The sequence below is a fragment of the Elephas maximus genome, chromosome 10 (genome assembly GCF_024166365.1).
Source record: "Elephas maximus indicus isolate mEleMax1 chromosome 10, mEleMax1 primary haplotype, whole genome shotgun sequence".
Taxonomy (NCBI): Eukaryota; Metazoa; Chordata; class Mammalia; order Proboscidea; family Elephantidae; genus Elephas; species Elephas maximus.
The window spans coordinates 59,820,377-59,838,944 of NC_064828.1; the positions used below are offsets into that span (position 1 = coordinate 59,820,377).

The 18,568-nt window shown below is 36.2% G+C and overlaps 1 protein-coding gene across 1 annotated transcript in view; it reads right to left on the minus strand.

The window, feature by feature from the left end:
- The window catches only part of MDGA2 (MAM domain containing glycosylphosphatidylinositol anchor 2), a 943,396-nt gene that overhangs the window by 771,644 nt on the left and 153,184 nt on the right, over positions 1-18,568 (minus strand). The gene's annotated exons all lie outside the window — the stretch shown is intronic.

Genomic DNA, 18,568 nt, shown 5'->3' on the forward strand with positions numbered 1-18,568 from the left:
GAATGCATATGTAAATCTTTGATTCCTAGAATCAATGGGAAATAACCAGAGCCCAGTCATTAATGCCAATTCTGAAGGTTCAGTACATTTTCTCATGCTCTGAGTCTGCTCAACTTCTTCTTTTTTTTTTTTGCATAATTATTTATATTATTATATTTTAGCATATTATTTATGCATACTTTTCTGGAAATGAGACTTGTCTTGCAGGTGATGCTTATGTAGTGAACCCATATTCAAGTATCCATTCACCCTTAATCATATCTACATGGGAACCATAGCTCCCTGTGCATTACTTTATTAAGTAAAGCAACTAAAGTACAGGAAATCAAAAGCAAATCAATGATTGTTTTTTCACAGGAGTGATGTTAATTTTTTTTTTTTAATACCTATGCCTCTAGGATACATTCATCAGTTGCCTCTTCAACATCTAATCCTCACTTCTCTCACCAAGAGTACCCACATTATCGCCTGAAACTCAATCCCAGCTTTTTAAGCCTCGGCTTCAAGAGTCCCTATGCTTAAACCAGGTAGAAAATTCCATACTTTGAGCTACAGACTTTGATTCAGGAAGGAGTATACAATCCAGATCGAGCCAGGGAATCATAAGACAACATGTGCTAGGGCTTCCAGGAAAGTGGTTTCCCCTCCTTTTTAGGAGAGCCACTAGAAGAAATGTCTTCTCTTCTTTTGGAGAACTAAACCTTCTGTGGCCAATGTTTGGGAAATTGACCTGACACACAGGGTAGGCACAGCCGAGAGAACAGGAGAGAAATAAATCAAAGTCCAGATGACATCATTAACCTTTAGATGAAACTGTGCCTCAAGTAGGCAAAATTTATTTTTGCAGTTATATAGACTAACAAATTATATTTTTAAATGTTTAAGCCAATCTGGATTAGGTTTTCTGCCACTTGCAATGGAAAGATTCCTAACTCAAGAGCAAACAAAGTGATTAGAAAATACATGCTTATCTATGCAGTTCTACTCTGTCCTATAGGGTCACTATGAGTCGGAATCGACTCAACGGCATTGTGCTTTTGGGTTGGGTTATACGAACAAAAATAATAAATATTTTATTTACACACCAAAAAATTCTAGTGCAATGCATTCAAGAAAGCAAAGGATCAGAAGCCGAATCAGAAGGAAGCACAGGCTGGGACTCAGCACAGCACCAAAGTACTGGTGATATTAACAAATAATTTTCAAATACCAACACACGTTTTTGCATACAGCTATTTGCCCTCCTTTTGGTCTGTGAAAATAACAGATAAAAGGCATCTTAGACTGAATTTTTTTTTTCACAAGTACATAGGGAAAAAAAAACTACAAAAAATGCTTGCAGCTAACTTTCTCAGTTTAACTCTGACTGCGATATAGGAGTCTTTCAATGACTAAAATCAAGAGATGTCAGGCTTAAAGCACCCCAGAGCTCTGAAGGGAAATCATGATGTCAAAATATATCCTTCAGCAACAGTTAGTGCAGAGATATTAGTGTGCCACCATGTGTACACTCATCCGGGGAGTACAAAAAGGGAAAAGAAAACAGGATATTTAGAGTAAAATATTTAGAAAGTAGTTTATAACTTTGCAAATATTAACTTTTTTCTTAACTCTTCATTTTAAAAGAACAATATCAAATCACCAAGAAAATTGAAGAAATCAACATACCATATTTTTATGCAAATAACATGTGCCTTCTAAAAAAAATTTTTTTTTTCTAAGTTTGTTTGCCAAACGTCTCCTCCCCACCACAAGGTATTTCAGTAAGCGCGCTATGCAATTTTTTTTTTTTTTTTTTACAGCAACATGTAAAGAAATTGGCATAGTGGCACTTACAAAAATACCTCATGGGGGGAAGAAACGTTTGGCAAACAAACATAGAAGGCACATGTTATCTGCATAAAAACACAGTATTTTAAGTTTACACTATATGCCAAACATTACAGTAGACAATTTAGTATGAAATAAGGCCATTCCAAAAAACAGGAAGGTAATGAACTATTTTAGAGCCTGTCATTCAACAGCTGAGTTCAATGAATTCACGCAGTACATAGACACCTTCTGACTTTCAGTTATCTCACACATCTGCAAATAAAGCTATTGAGTGGTATCGCTCAAGCATTTTAAAGAATAACTTATACTTGAATATATACGTGATATAGATATATATATTACAAAAATGCCCAATAACCTAATTATAAGAGTTCATTGATTGTTATTTACTAGACTATTATTCTCCAACTGGACGGGTGGACAATATTGGTATTAAAAAAATGTCTTCAACATATTTTATGTCCTAAATTTCCTTACTTTTTTCTTTTTATCTGAACAGCATGGAAAGTTGAGGTGGTGAACGTTCGTGAGTTAAGAGGAAAATGTGTATATGCATACTTTTAAAGTTGAAGGGTCCTACATGAATGAGGGTGATGCTATTTTGCAAGTGGCTGGACCAATAAAGAGTGAGGAGGTATTGGGGTATCAATATAAGTGGGTGCGCACTTATATGCTGTCAGAGGTGAGCAAAGACCTAATTCCTCCCCAGCAACCGAGCAACGTAGCAGTAGGTGGTGGTGAGGTCAATAGGCTTCACAGCTACAGAGGTGGCAGAGGTTTGCTAAATCTCCTTTGAATAAGAAGAAAAACGATATAATTTTTAATGTATCTATACACATACACACAAATAATTCCTGAGGGAATATATGATAAAATTACACATACACACACACAAATATAAAAACTTGGTACAACTGTTATATGACACTAATTAATTGCTCAGTACAAAATGAAAACACTATTTAGGCTTTACAGTATTGATCTGGGAAACCCTGGTGGCGAAGCGGTTAAGTGCTAAGGCTGCTAATCAAAGGGTCAGCAGTTCGAGTCCACCAGGTGCTCCTTGGAAACCCTATAGGGCCGTTCTACTCTGTCCTATAGGGTCGCTATAAGTCGGAATCGACTCAACGGCACTGGGTTTGGTTTTGGTTTTTTGGTTTAGTATTGATCTACACATCACAAGCTGGAACAAATTAGAAAATGCACATTATGTGAAACAGTATACTTGCCAAAAAATACATTATTTCACACCTGCCTTTATATGCCTTTGTTTAATCTAATATTCTGTTTACATTAGATATTGCTATAGAGAAGACTTCTTTAAAAAAGTTGGAGAACGTGTTAAAACCACTTAAAGGAATTTGACAACACAGCTACTTAAGCTCCATAAGCCATCTATAGTTAACAGTCTGCTTTGTATACGATCCAATAACAACTGGAGCCCTGATAGCACAGTGGTTAAGAGCTCGGCTGCTAAGGAAAAGGTTGGCTGTTTGAATCCACCACTTGCTCCTTGGAAACCCTGTCGGGCAGTTTTACTCTGTCCTATAGGGTCAGAATCAACTCAATGGCAGTGGGTTTTTTTTTTTTTTTTTTTTTGGCTTGCTAACAACTAGAGTCTGTGGGTGGTGCAAAAGAGGAACAGCAATCTACTGCCAACTGAAAAGTTTGGATGTTTGAGTCCACCCCCAGGTGCACTGAGAGAAAGCCCGGGAGATCTAATTCAAAAAAATCAACCATCAAAAACCTTATGAAGCACAGATCTACTGTGACACACATGGGGTCACCATGAATGGGGTGAGGGGGTAGGTAGCAACTGGAAGGTGTCAACCACACATCCCACTGCTCTCAAGTAGATTCATAGCGACCCTATAGGACAGAGTAGAACTGCCCCATAGGGTTTCCAAGAAGCACCTGGTGGACTTGAACTGCTAACCAAGACGTTAGCAGCTGCAGCTCTTAACCACTGAGCCACCAGGGCTCCAGAGACACACATAGTTAGGCAAATGCTAGGCCATCCTCATTTTAACTGTTTTCGCTTTCTAGCTATTGCTTATCTTGGTCTCAATATGTCTTTTGTTATTGAAATACAAGTATTTCAAGTTTATTTGCTCTTTTGCTTCATATTTTTACCAAGTATTGGTGAGTACCTTTACAGCATAATCATTTCATTTTATGTAGATTGTTCAACAATATAGTGGAACAAATTAGGTTTAATACAGAGGTTTTACCTCTACCAATTAAAAAAAATATTTAATTTTTAGATTTTAACGTATTTCGTACTTCATTATGAGTGAATGTCCACATTCTAATTTAAGGAGCTGGTTTAGGTTTTGGCTTCTGTCTTCTCCATGGGTTTCCAGGGAATGTTTACTCTTCCACATACCCTAGGCCACTGTTTTCTGTTTTGCTTTTTTCCATTCGGTTCATTTAAACTGCTACTTCGTGTAAAGCTTTTAACTTAAAAATACTCCTCATTTGGGGAATTAAATTACAACTCTATTCCAAGGGAGGGAAAGCACTGTTTTCACATGTAATGCTTAATTGAAATTGTTGATGCTTTTCTTTGATAAATGAAGGGTAAAGCAAGTACAGAAACACCAAAGGTTAAATACTTCCAAGTTTTCATTTGCTTCTTTCTTCAGAAAGCAGTGGAATGATTCTATCCCTCAGTACTCTCCCTGATTACTTTCCAAGTCCCTTTGTCTCAATCCTCTGCAACATCCTGTCAGATGGAAACAAATCATCAGTTTACGCCAAATTCAGGCATTCTTACCTTCAGGTGTCCAATCAGATATATCTTCCCAGATAATGATTTCTAACTCGATAATCACTTTGTTTTCCTCTCTTCCGACATTAAAGGCAAAACGAGAGTCCAAAAACTTTTTTTTTTCCCTATCCCTGTAATATTTACCTCATGGTAAATCAGTGCATTGCGTTGGAAGGTCATACACTTCTCGATAATAAAATCTCTCCTCTACGTGAAGCCACATACTAAATTGTACAGCTAACTGCATGAAAACTATGTTGGAACTAACTCATATTTCTTAAAAATGAATTCCTGATTTGGCCAAGGCTACTTTCGTGTCTATGCACTGGGCTTACTAGATGAGCTAATTCTAGATCTGAAACTATGAACTGTGGACCTCTGAGCTGTTTTTCCAACAAGGCACCACATAAAGTCACCCTCTTTCACTTATTCTCAGTAGTACCTATGAGTTGCCTAGAGATGTGTGCTCAGTGTAGACTACTCTCCCTTTAGTGATGTTTTTCTATCTTTTTTTTAAGTCACCCCATGCTTCTGATTCAACAAGTTTGCCCTTTCTGAAACCAAGCTAAACAAATGCATTCAAGGATATCTGCAAAACACATTGCCTAAAGCACTGAAAGTGATTCTCCCAAAGTATAATTGCCACTATTATCACACTAGAAGTAACCCATGGGATTCTTTTCCCAGAAGTGGCTGATGTCAGTGATAAGTAAAACTGCATATTATGAACCCATGGGAAGTTTCTAATGTAAAAATCTATAAGAGGGACATTAACGTGTAAGTACTTTGCAAGCACTAAGATATTATTATATTAGTCATTTTTTTTTCTGATGACAGATCACAAGTAAATGTGGTAAAAAAAATACAGAACAGGGGAAAGTTGACATTTTATTAACAATGCCATTAAAATAAACGAGCCACAGCCAAGCAGAAATCAAGAATCAATAAGTATTGTAAATTAAGTACTTGACATGTTAGAAATGAATGTACACTTCTGAACACTGAGGGAGTATCAGTGACTATTCCTTGAAATATGATTCTGAACCACTGGATTCATTACATGAGAGGCTCAATTAAGCTACCCTCAAGTTAAAGATGAAACCAAATTAAAACTAATATTTACCCTTTTAAGTATAGGAATGGTATTATCCAGATGTAAGGAAAAATAATTTGTAAAACAATATTAATACAGGAAAATTTCAAGTTAACATCAAAATTTTATTTCTTTTTTAATGCTTATTGAAGAACATTGCTATTTTGTCACTGATTTAAATTCAGAGACAGCAAATCTTGTCATAGATACAATAATGAATAATGAATAGACACACATGCAGAAACTAAAATCGATTTTCATTTTCCCCAAATTCCATCTCAATCTTTTCATGAAAAGAACTGCTTCCTCCTTCCAGGGAATCTTACTCGTTTGTTCAATGATTGTCATTATTAGTATTCAATTATTAAATAAGAAAATACAAAATTGGGATTTGGAGGATGATTTCTTGGGTACTCTCACATATTCTCTCAGTCTTCCTCAATGTACCTTGCAAAGTACCCTAACTCATCACTCATGCAATATGAGCAGTTTTAACAAGAGTATCTACTAGGTGAAGTGCTAAGTTCTTTATATATTTTTTATTAAATCCCAACTTTGTCATTGCTCCACATCCCACCCAAAAACACCCTATACAGCAGTGGTCATTAGTCTCATTTTACGGATGAGAAAATTGAGGTTCAGAAAGTTTAATAACTTGCCCAGGCCAACAAAGCCAGAAGCTTTGTTGAAGGGAGCCCAAATCTGAAATGGAATCTTAGCTATCAGCATTCATCAGAATGAGTCTACTTCTTCAAAAGTTAGTACATTATCTCTATAGGCATGTTTTACTTCCCTGTGGGATAAATAAACCTCTTTTTTTCACTTAATATCTTAAGACATTGAATGACTCATCAATGGAAACGCATTTTCTTTTTTCATTCCCCCTTCTTATTTTAAATACTCCACTGAAATAAAATAAAACACATGAAAACTAATTTAACACATGGTCAGAGCTTTTGGGTTTCACTTTCTATAGGTAAGTCAATGATTTTTCTCTTGCAGGATAAATGTTTATCTTCAGTATGTGAAATAGGTTAATAAAAAGTGTAATGCAGTTTTCCCATATTTGAATATCCAGAATATGTTAACACATATACACATATACACATAAATTAAATATATCTAGAAGTGCTATATTCAGTTGGATATGTTCACTAGAGAAATTATCTTCTCTCTTTGCTTTAAATAATTTTATACATGTAGTTTTTATGTCATGTCACTGTCATCTGACCAGCGAGAATATTTAAATAATAAAGTTTGAACAGTTCAGAAGGAACGAATGAGGTAGAAAACAGTGAAATGGTGGTTCTAAAGTTTCAAATTTTATGAATTAGAAGAAATACGATTTTCAATAATAGCAAAGGTATTTCCTCCAAATGGAATGGAATCAATACAATAATTCTTTTTATTATGTTCAGAGTTTTTATTATTATTATTATTATTATTTTCAGAAATTTATCCCTAGCTTATAGTATTTCCAAAGCTTAATATTCTTATGCAGGGTACTTCTATAACTAGGTTATATTCATTAAGATGCCAGAATTTCAATTTCCCAAAGAGATTGACACTTTCGGGCAATCTCCACAATTTCAGAGGCAATTCAATCTATTTTGATTTAAAATTGATTAGCATCTTTGGAAATAATGTGTAGCGAATTGCTGAGCTAATCAAGGTAAATAGACCCATGCATTAAACATTCGAGAATGTTATTCAATCACAAAATAACCCACATCCCCAAGCTCCAAATCAACAAATTAAAGCTGCCCTTTGAAAAGCTTAATTTCTTTGGCTCATCAGTATTGTTGTGTACATTTATATAGTTATCAGACACCAACAACATGCACCTAAGATAGGAAGCAGCTTGTCCTTCTGTCCTCCATATCTGTGCACGCCAATTAAGCAAAGGCCAAGGATGGCAAAAAAAGTAATGAAAATACAATCAACAAGGCCATTTATATTGTTCTTTCAGTTTTCAAATGACTAACACTCAGTAAGTACACAGAATTATTAACGTAAAACCTATATTAATCAAAACTAAATAGGTTTGGTTGTACAGTAAAGGTTTAACACTTGGAGTTGAATATGATCTAATTGATGTTGACCCTAAATTATTCTTGGCTTTAGAACTTTTATGTATTATACTTACCATAGCAACATGAAGCAAAAAATAAGATATGAGCAATGACTTAGGCTATTATCTTAAACTTATTTTTTAATGTTAAGGCAACTTTAGGGAATGCTCTTGGGTCGATATTCTTTAGCATAATCTATTAGAAGAGAAAATAAAAGAGAAAAGCTGGCAGAGACTAGAGTTGGAACATACTGGGATTGTATCACAATTGATCTACAGATTTTTAAGCTGAGTATTTTTCTCCCTCCTCCCCCAATCACATGAAACAACGAGGGATAACTAAGGAATGGCCATTCAGTGAGATGGGAAAGGCAAAAGCACCTACTGTTTGCACTCAGTGGGGCTCATTGGCATGGTGATGTCAGACCTTCACTCTTGCCTATACATGGGCTTACAGCTACACATTGCACAGAGTCCTTAAACCTTCAGCACACGATCTTAATAAAGGAACATCTCCACTTTTATTTTGCTACCCATCATATTAGAAGCTGCTTTTGCGTTACCTTGTGACTGAAACAAAATGTCCCTATTTCTTCCTTCAGCAGCTTACAAGTTGAAAGGTGTATCAAATGGGAACACAACATCACAGTTGAAACATTTATTTTCTCTGAGAACAATCTTGAGGCAGTAGAACTGACAACATGTTTCGGTGATGCTTGAGGGCAAATCAAGGACAGATAAAAAAGACCTAAGGTATGTGGAATTTCTTTTTTCTCCAGCTAAAATGATGCTTTTAAATGTAAAGCATCTTCTCTACTAGAAGATAGCTTTAAAAAATAGACTCTGGTGTGAAGAGTATGTTTTTGAAGATTTGTGTTGTTATCATTTCAGACTAAACTGTATGCCAACCTCTTAGTCTGGGTTATTCAAACGATGGGATCAAAGACTTTCAAACCCATTAGGCTTCAGGAGAAAATGTTTGGAGCAGGAAATAATTGCAGAGGATTTTAATTCAATGACATAGAAAATGCATTAAAAACTTACTACTAATAATACCTTTCTTCTGCCAACATGAAATCATTGTTTCATGTGATTGTGGGGGGCGGGGGAAATACAGTGCTCAGAGAACTTAAAAACCTGTAGATTCAATTACGATACAATCCCAGTATGTTCCAACTCCAGTCTCTGTCAGCTTTTTTCTCTTCAAATAGGTTGTGCTTAAAGAATATTGACCTAAGAGCATTCCCTAAAGTTGCCTTAACATTAAAAACAATCAAGAGTTAATTGATCACTTCCTGCCAGAAAATCAGAATGATTACATTAACAACCAATACAGAAATTAGGGATAGTTGAAGAAATATAAAATCTTTTAAGCTAAAAACATTGAGGCTCTAAGCATGTTTTCTTGAGTACTGAAGCAACAGTATGCTAAGATCATCTGGGTGCCCTGAAAAGCATTTTATTTATGGCAGTTGTGTTCAATACATGACAAACAGCATGTAATCTCCTCTGTAAAAAGAATAAAATACCCATTTAGTGAAGATGAATTATTCTTTTACACTATTTAGCTCCATTTTAATAATCTATGTCCTGTCTTCCCTTGTACTAAGTTACATTATAGTGACCTGAATAAGTTATAAACTCTCCAGAATAGGCTCTTCTCCTATGTACAATCAAGACGATGCCAGGGACTGTGTCTTAGGCCTTTCGGTAGGTAGTACCACTGCAGGTAATGGAGCCTCACATGAAGCAGGTACTCAATAATATTTGCTACGGTAATGATTAAACGAAGGACTTCATAACTTGGTTGTGGTTATGAAAGTACAACAATCTGTCATTGAAATGCAAACCACAGAATAATTTAACCTTGGAGTATAAGGAGTTTTACAGAGGAGCTCATCCAACTCACATTCAATTTAAGAATATCTTCTACAGCTTGGAAGCATGGTCATCTAAACATCAGTTTAAAAATCGCAATGGTTGGAAGTTCAAAGGCAGTCTTTTTCATTTTCATTCAGCTCCATTTGTTAAACTTCTCTATGCGGAGCCACAGATTGCTTCCTTGCAACTTGCATCCTGGCTCTGTCCTCAGGATAACACAGAGCAAGTAGATTGCTTTTCATACTGACAACACTTCAAATTCTTCAAGACTACTGTAATTGTCTCACTTATTCCATTGCAGTTTAACATTTCCACTTCTCTCACTTTTTTATTATTTTCCAGTCTCTGGGGTCCAGTTTCTAGGTTTCTTTTTTTACGATTTCTGGACACTTACCACTGGATAGTCTCTAGTTTTTCAATACCTTCTATAACATGGAAGTAAAAACTGAACAAAATTAAAATGTAATTTCACTGCTTTTAAGATTTTTTCTTCCCCTTCTGTTTTTAGCAATTTTATTACGATGTATCTACGTGTGGTTTTTCTTTGCATTTCCCTCCTTGATTTCTAACAGATTTTGAATCTGTCGGTAACCATCAGTTGTTGAAAATTCTCAGCCAGTTCAAACATCGATCCTGTCACATTCCCTGCTTCTTGCTTTCTAGAGCTCTAAGTTACATTAATTTTAGAATTTTTACTATGTTATATATTTTTTACAATTTTCTGCATTTTCTTACTTTTTTCCTTTCTGTGCTTCAATCTGTTATTTCCAGTCATCTATCTTCTATTTTATTAACCCTCCTTTCTGACATGTCAAATCTGTTACTAACCCATCCATTGAATATTCAATTTTCAGTTATTGCATTTTTCAGATTCTAGTTTTCTAGAAAAAAATTTCCATCTTTTCCCCTCTCTTCTTGAAAATATTAATCATAATTATTAGAGGTGCCCATATGATAACTCCAGTCTCTGAATTATTTCTTGAGTTATTTCTCCTTTTTTTTTTTTCTCTTCATTTTTGGTCACCTGGACCTGTTTCTTTCCATGCCAGGTGTCTTAGGCTGGGTTGTCTAGAGAAGCAAAACCAGTACAGTGTATAAATATATATAGAGAGAGATTTATATCAAGGAAATGGCTCGTGTGGTTGTAGAGACTGGAACATCCAAGTCCATGGGTCACGATAGAGGCTTCTCATGATGCTCGTAGCCACAGGCTCTGTCGAACCCAAGATCGGCAGGTCAGAGAGCAGCGCTCTTGTTCACAGGCTGTGAAGACTGACGAATCCCAAAGACTGGCAGGCAAGACCACAGGTAAGCTGCTAGCTCAAGTCCCAAGAACTAGACAGCAGATGAACAGGAGCCAGCTGCAGGATCCAGAATGAGCAAAAGCCCGAAAGCCTTGCCAGAATACCCACTTATATTCAATTCAGGCCACAGGCACAGGAAACTCCCCTTCAAATGACTGGCTACTCACAATAGATCCCATCATGGAGGCGATCACATATCAAATCTCATCATGGAAGTGATCACACCATCATACGATTATCAAATCACTGGGATTCATGCCCCAGTCAAATTGACACACAACCTTAACCATTACACCAGGTAATCTTAAATGAATACTAGGTATTGTATATGAAATATAGCAGAGGCTCTGGTAGATGTTATTTCTCCCCAAACAGAATTTTATGTTATTCTGGCAAGTAGGTAAAGTATTGACATTTTCTGTCAGTACTTTACCTACCTGCCAGAATGGGTTTTGGACTTTGTTAGGACTGTTTCTGTTGGTGGTGGTGTTTCTTTTTCCCAGTTTGCACTTCTTCCTAGGGCATAGTACTTCTGAGATGAAAACAGAACGCTTGTAGTATTTATAAGGGCCACTCTACTTGCGTGGTCCTAACTTCTAACTTCTTTCTCCCCTAGGACCACTACACTGCGATTATCTTTCCTCAGCTCTTTAGTATCCTAGAAGCAGTTTTCTACTTGAGTTCTAAGAGTGTGTGTAAATTAAGACTCGGAACAAGCCTTCAGAGGAAATCATATACACCATTTCTGAATCACTTCTTTGAGATTTCTTCCTTACCCTCAAGTCCTGATCTACCTGGCAGTTCTGAATGCTAATTTCTTTCCCCTCAACCAGGCCAAGTCTGTTAAAAGCTTCTGGCTGCCGTATTCTCCTCAATCTCTCTCCCCTTTGCTGCAAATTTAAAAAAGCCCCTTAGGAAAAAAGTAGAACAACTGTTGGGATCACCATGGTGGTCTGTTTGATACAGGATGTTGGCTGAAGTCCTATCATGGTTTTCACCCATGCCTTCAAGATTTTGAAATGTGATTTTACTTGTACAGAAAACAGCAAATGTGCTATAGTTCAAAAAAATGTTTACTGAATATTTTCTAAAGCCTACGCACTCCATTAAGCCACCTACAAGGGTGATTAAAATATGATACTTACCTTCACCTCACTTAACACAGTATAAGGTTAAATGTATTAAGTATGTGAGGTGATAGAGGGAGAGTCAAAGAAAACACTGATTTTTTTTTTCAGCAGATTTACTCGTTTTTTCTTTGTAATTGGACACAATTTTACTTCTAATTATAAAACTCATACTCATTGTGAAAAAGAATAATAAAATTATGAAGAAAAAATGAAAACCTACTTCTTGATTCCCCACCAGGAATCTGTCCTTCAAGACTTATGAATAGATGCACAGAAGGATGGAAAGGGAGGGAATACGGAAGGGATGGAGGAATGGAAAAAGTGAAGGAGGAAAGGACACAGGTGACTGCCATTGGCATATATATTGTAATCTTGACAGTGAAAAGGATTATCTACGAAGGGCAAAACCTTGGATAAAACTAAAGTATAAAGCAGGGATGAAGTGAGGTTAGGTAATTAGAAAAGACAAAATAACGAAGTCTCCATGAACAAGAGAACGGTTTCAAAAATGAGGATGTGAGCAGAAGTCTCAAGTGTAGTGAAAAGGTATTATAAATGTCCTCTGCATTTGATCCTCATAAAACCAGCACTGGTAGCTTTAATGGAAACATTTGCAATGGAGTAGTGGTGGCAAAAGCCACATTGCACAGGGGTTAAGAGGAAACGAGAAATGAAAAATTGAAGGTTATCAACTATCAATTATTCTCTTGAATAATCTGGACGTGAGAGGAAGTAAAGAGATAGGCAGTGGTTAAAAGCCAAAGAAGTTCTTTAGTTTTAACTTTGGAGAGACTCGAACATGTTTAGAGACTAAGGGTAAGAATCATTCAGAAGGCAGAAACTGAACATGCAATGGAGAGAGCATGAAGTTAATAAAACATGATCTCTTGCTTGGATGTTATAATATAGAAGATGATTATCCCTGCCCTTTTTCTGTATCCACATGTCAGGTACATATAAAACTTAAAGTCAAATGGAACCACCACATCATTCTCACAAGAACTGCTGCCAAGTCAGTTCTTTTCTTCTCTATTTGTGCCTAAGTGGGCTAACCTTTCTTCACCTTTACCCAGTCAAGCATTACTAAATCCCACCTCTGCTACTGTAATGCTTTCATTCAACAAGTTTTTACTCAGTGCCTACTATAGGCAGAGCATGATACTTAGCAGGAAGAATATGGCAGTGAATAAAACAAACACCGTTCTTAAACTCCTGGAGCTTATGCAGTATCCTAGTGCTTATAGTCTGATTTATTCTCCCATCCAACAACTGTCAGGTATATTGGTAAGGGTCATAATGTAGAAGTTCTTTCGGTTCTTTGGTTAGTTCTTTCTGCAGAAACTTCTTGCCATTTCCTACCTTCTAGTTAAAGGACAGAGGTCATGGACTCTTCTTGCCTGAGAGTATGTTTCCAGCAAATTTTCAGATAATAAGTCAAGAAATTAAACATTCACTAAAATTATAGCTATATTATGCCAACAAAATTAAGTAAAACATAGTTATTAAAGGTTACATTTAACCAGGCTTTTTTTAATCATCTATGTAATACAAATTATCAGATTAATATTTTTTTCCCAAATGTATTGGTTTGTAGATTGAATTGATCAAATAATTTCATAATTTTATGCAGCATAAAATGAAGGTTCCTTATGCAACTAATTGTAAAATTCATGAATAAGCACTATCAATATATTTTATTTTGGAAAGCAATCCACCTACTTACACAGGAGAATAACCGACCTAACCCTCAACTCTGGGGTATACAACATATTTCAAGAAACTATTTTAGGAAACTTTCTAAGAGATCATTGCGACATTAATGAGGAAGGTTTTAATGCATTTTTCATAATAATTTACCGCTACAGTACAGCTCATTGTTTCATTCTTATTGTGTCCTTTTTTTTTTAGATACCACCCTAGAAAAACATAAGAGACATATATAAACCCTGCTCTTTTTCAGAACATCTACCATAAACCAAAACCAAACCAAATCCATTGCCATCAAGTCAATTCTGATTCATATTTATTAATTGACAGTAGGATGTATAAAGACTACATAAGAAATGGATTTTTATAGAGCAGCTATAATTAATACTCATTGCCATCGAGTCAATTCTGGCTCGTGGCAACCCTACAAGTCAGAGTAGAACTGGCCCATAGGTTTTCCAAGGAGCGGCTGGTAGATTTGAACTGTTGACCTTTTGGTTAGCAGCCAAACTAATTTTTAAAAAGCATGATATGTACAAATGTTACAGTGTAAGTTCCAGGAGAACAAGGTCTACCGGCACACAGGTGCACGAGACATACTTGTTGACTATTAATGCTAATGAATGAGCAGATGCATAAACACTTGAACTGTTTTGTCAGCTGAAATGTAAGACTTAGTTTTAAGGACAAATACAACATTTTATTTCAATTTTTATCACTGGCATTCCTTGCTTAGCGATGCCTTGGATGAAAAAGTTGGCACCTTGCTTTGGTGAGACCAGAAGTAATCCCTTTCAAGCTTTTGAAAACTTAAAAAAAAAAAAAAGCTATTAATTTCCTACAAATATTTATCCCACAACTCCTTGAAGACTTTGAACATTTTATGTTTTGTTTAAAATATATATTTTTTGGTTTATTTCTTTTAGAATTTCACTGTGAAAATGACTTATCATAAATATACTTAATGAATTCTTATGTCATGAAAGAGTCCTTGCTTACCTACAAAACAAGGCATTTAAATGAAAGAATTAAATTGACATCGAGTTTAAGTATATTTTCACAAAAGTAAAATGGAAAATTCTTCTCTTTTTCCTATTATTTTCACACCCTTAGTGACCTTTAACTGACAGCTCTATCCCAGCATTCAGAAGTCCCGACCGGAATTTCTGAGTTATTTTATTGCCTTAAAGATACTGAAAATGGTTAATTAGACCATACTTGAAGAAGCAGTCCTTTTTCTTTGGTAGGGACAAGTCTACATGCTTGAATATATGCTGTTTTGCATATTACATCTGGTGATTTTCTTTTCTATTTGGAAATCTCGTCATTCAAATCAATTGTACAGTTTAACGGAAGTTGTGGGGTACATATGGAGGTGATATTTATACAAATTCAAGCATTTTTCACCATTCTGGTAGCCACAGAAGTTATATAAATCAAATTCTCATCAGTTTGAACTTTTTGCTTCTTAAAAGTATAAGAGAGCAGCAGTCAATATGACAGGTAAAGTAAAACAAAGAATAACGGTCTTCTAGTATTCACCTTAGTTTCCTTATCCAAATGATAAATTATTTAAGCTCATGTAATCCATTTTTTTTAAAATCCATATTCCATTAAGTTTTTAGAACTAAAATTCATTTTTTAAAAGAGTTTTTAAAAAATGCCCAGGAAATTAAATTTGTCCCAGGTAGTATAAATAACATTCTGGAGTTTGGTACTTCTCTTTCTGCAAAAACTCAGATTTGACCAAATTCAAAATCAGCAGACAATGTTACCATTGCAAAATATGCTTGTGTTTACATTGTCCTTCAAAAGCCAATAATAACAAAGGCCCACATTTCCTCTATAAAGGAGAACTATTTGAACTCTGTTAAACAGTCATTGAATAAATACAATATTACCAGGTATGTGACCTCTTAACCTACCTGACCCTCAATCCTTATCTGCAAAATGCAGATAATAACACCACTTCACAGAACTGTTATAAGGAATAAATGAATTAAGATACAGAAAGTTTTTACCAATTATGCCTATTGTTGTTGTTATTCTGAAGCATTAAACCACAGCAATAATTTTTTCATCTTTCTTATTGGGAGGGGTGCTCTTTAAATGTAAGCCATGTTCATAAAGACTTGTGAAATGTTGACGGTAACAGTGAATGCATTTACCTTTGGAAACGAAGGAAATAACTGTTTCTTATTTGTGGCACGTATCTCTATCAAGGTAAGTCATTCATGTTTGATATTAGATAACCTAGGTGGCATTTACCCTAAGTTGTTAAGGGAATTGCGTGCATTTATATTTAGAAGTTTGCAAAATCAAGGGTGATCGATCCCGAAGAAGATTAATGAAGAAAAGGCCAACAGGCATACTGCTATGATTAAAAGAAATATTTGTGTAGAATTGACCGCTGTAAGGATTATTCAACAGAAACTAGAGCCTCTTGCACATCAGGATCCTGGCTCACAAGGCAGCTGAGCCTTTCACATACTTTGAGGCTAACAGTGCGCAGTGAACGGAGAAGAGCTATAGGATCATATACCAAAAACAAAAAGCAAACCCAATGCCGTCGAGTTGACTCTGACTCATATAGAGCCCTATGAGCACATAACTGCCTATCACACCACTTTTGCTCTCTATGCATTTATGATTGATTACCAAACCCTTTACACTATTTTAAAGGTAGACAAAAATTTCCAGTTTTTATCCTACAAGTTAATTACTATTATAGTTATCAGCATTAAAGAGCTGCTTTGGATATATTTCTTTTCATTGGCATTACAAATGTTCAGTTTTACCAGGAAATGAAAATCTCCTTCCTTTAATTTTATATCCTTAACAGGTTCTCACCTGGTTTCCCTCTCATCTGTTCTTTTTATTTGTCCTCATGGCCTTCTCATCCTCCAAATTAACCTTAACAATGAGGTCTCCTCTCTAAGTCCACTGCATTTTATTGTGTTTACCTTCTATAAGCACATCTCTAATGAATTTAGTTACCATTCTACTGTTACCCACAGATTCATATCTCTATCTTTGTCCTCACCACTGTAATCCAGCCCTATATTTTCAGGGACCCCCTGGTGGCATAGTGGTTAAGAGTTACAGCTGCTAACCAAAAGGTTAGCAGTTTGAATCCACCAGGCGCTCCTTGAAAACTGTATGGGACAGTTCTACCCTGTCCTATAGGGTCGCTATGAGTCAGAAACGACTCAATGGCAATGGGTTATAAGAGCAGCCCAGGAGCTCTGGTGCTGCAGTTACTAAGTGCTCTACTGCTAACTGAAAGGTTGGCAGTTTGAACCGCTCAGCTGCTCCTTGGGAGAAAAGATGTGGCAGTCTACTCCCGTTTACACAGCCTTGGAAACCCTATGGGGCAGTTCTACTCTGTCCTGTAGGGTCACTATGAGTTGGAATTGACTCAACAGCAACGGGTTTATAGAGCAACTCTGAAGTCCCTGGGGTAAGCAAGTGGTTAATGCGTTTGACTGCTAACCGAAAAGTTGGTGATTCAAGTCTACCCAGATGCATCTCAGAATAAAAGCCTAGTGATCTACTTCCAAAAAATCAGCCACTGAAAATCCTATGGAGATCAGTTCTACTCTGACAGACATGGGGTTGTTGTGAGTCAGAATCAACTCAACAGCAACTAGGACTAGATAGAGCAAATCTACTTAAGTATGTTTCCATTACAATATATTCACCTCCTTGCACCTTCCCATTAAAATTATTCTGTGCCCACTGGTAGTACTCCCTTCTTCTACTTTCCTATTATTGACCCCTTTCCCACTATCTGGAAACCCTGGTGGCATAGTGGTTAAGTACTACGGCTGCTAACCAAAAGGTAGGGAGTTTGAATCTACCAGGTGCTCCTTGGAAACTCTACGAAGCAGTTCTATTCTGTCCTATAGGGTCCCTATGAGTCAGAATTGACTCGATGGCAACAGATTTGGTTGTTTTTTTTCTCTCCACTATTTATACCTCTGAACATTTTTTCCTTGTATCAGTTAAGACTTTTTATGTTGCTAGTAACAGAAAACCCAATTCAAATTCATTTTATTAAGAGAATTCATTGGCTCAAGTCAATTAAAAGACAAGACCTGGTCTCAATTTTTTCCAGCACATTAGTGTTTACCAAGGATCTGGTTTATCCAGTGCCTCAGTGTCACCAAGGATCTGATTTTTTAGTGCTTCCCTGTTCCCTACACCTTAGGCTCCACACAGTCCTTTCCCTCAGCCCCCACAAGACAACATCATGCCCTTCCTCATTGTGGCAAGGAGTTGTCAAGCTCTCACATCACACTCTCCACGAGAGGAGAGAGGCTCTCTTTTGACATCTTCCACACAAATCCTGAAACTATTTCTCTTTTGGCCTGACTTAGGTCACATGCCATCCCTAAACCAATCACTCTGACTAGAGATATCCCAACTGAACCAGACATGGCCTCAAGTCTTTTCACAATGAAGGCTTAAAATAGGGGCAGGATGAATTCTTCAAAGGAAAATCACAGTATCCCATTGAAAGAAGGGGAAATAAGTGCTGGGATGGAAAGTAGCAAAGGTTTTTAACACACCCCAAACATACTAGAAACTCTCTGAGCATAAATCAAGTTGTATACATTCCAGTCTTTCTTTCTGTCCTCCTTCCCCTCAATAGCCAGCACTGCTTAAGATCCATTAATTAATCCTTAATAAATACGTTAGGATTTAGTGATTGATGAATAAGTGTAATTCTAATAAGACAGACATGTTTAGGATCAAATGGTTTATACATATTCATCT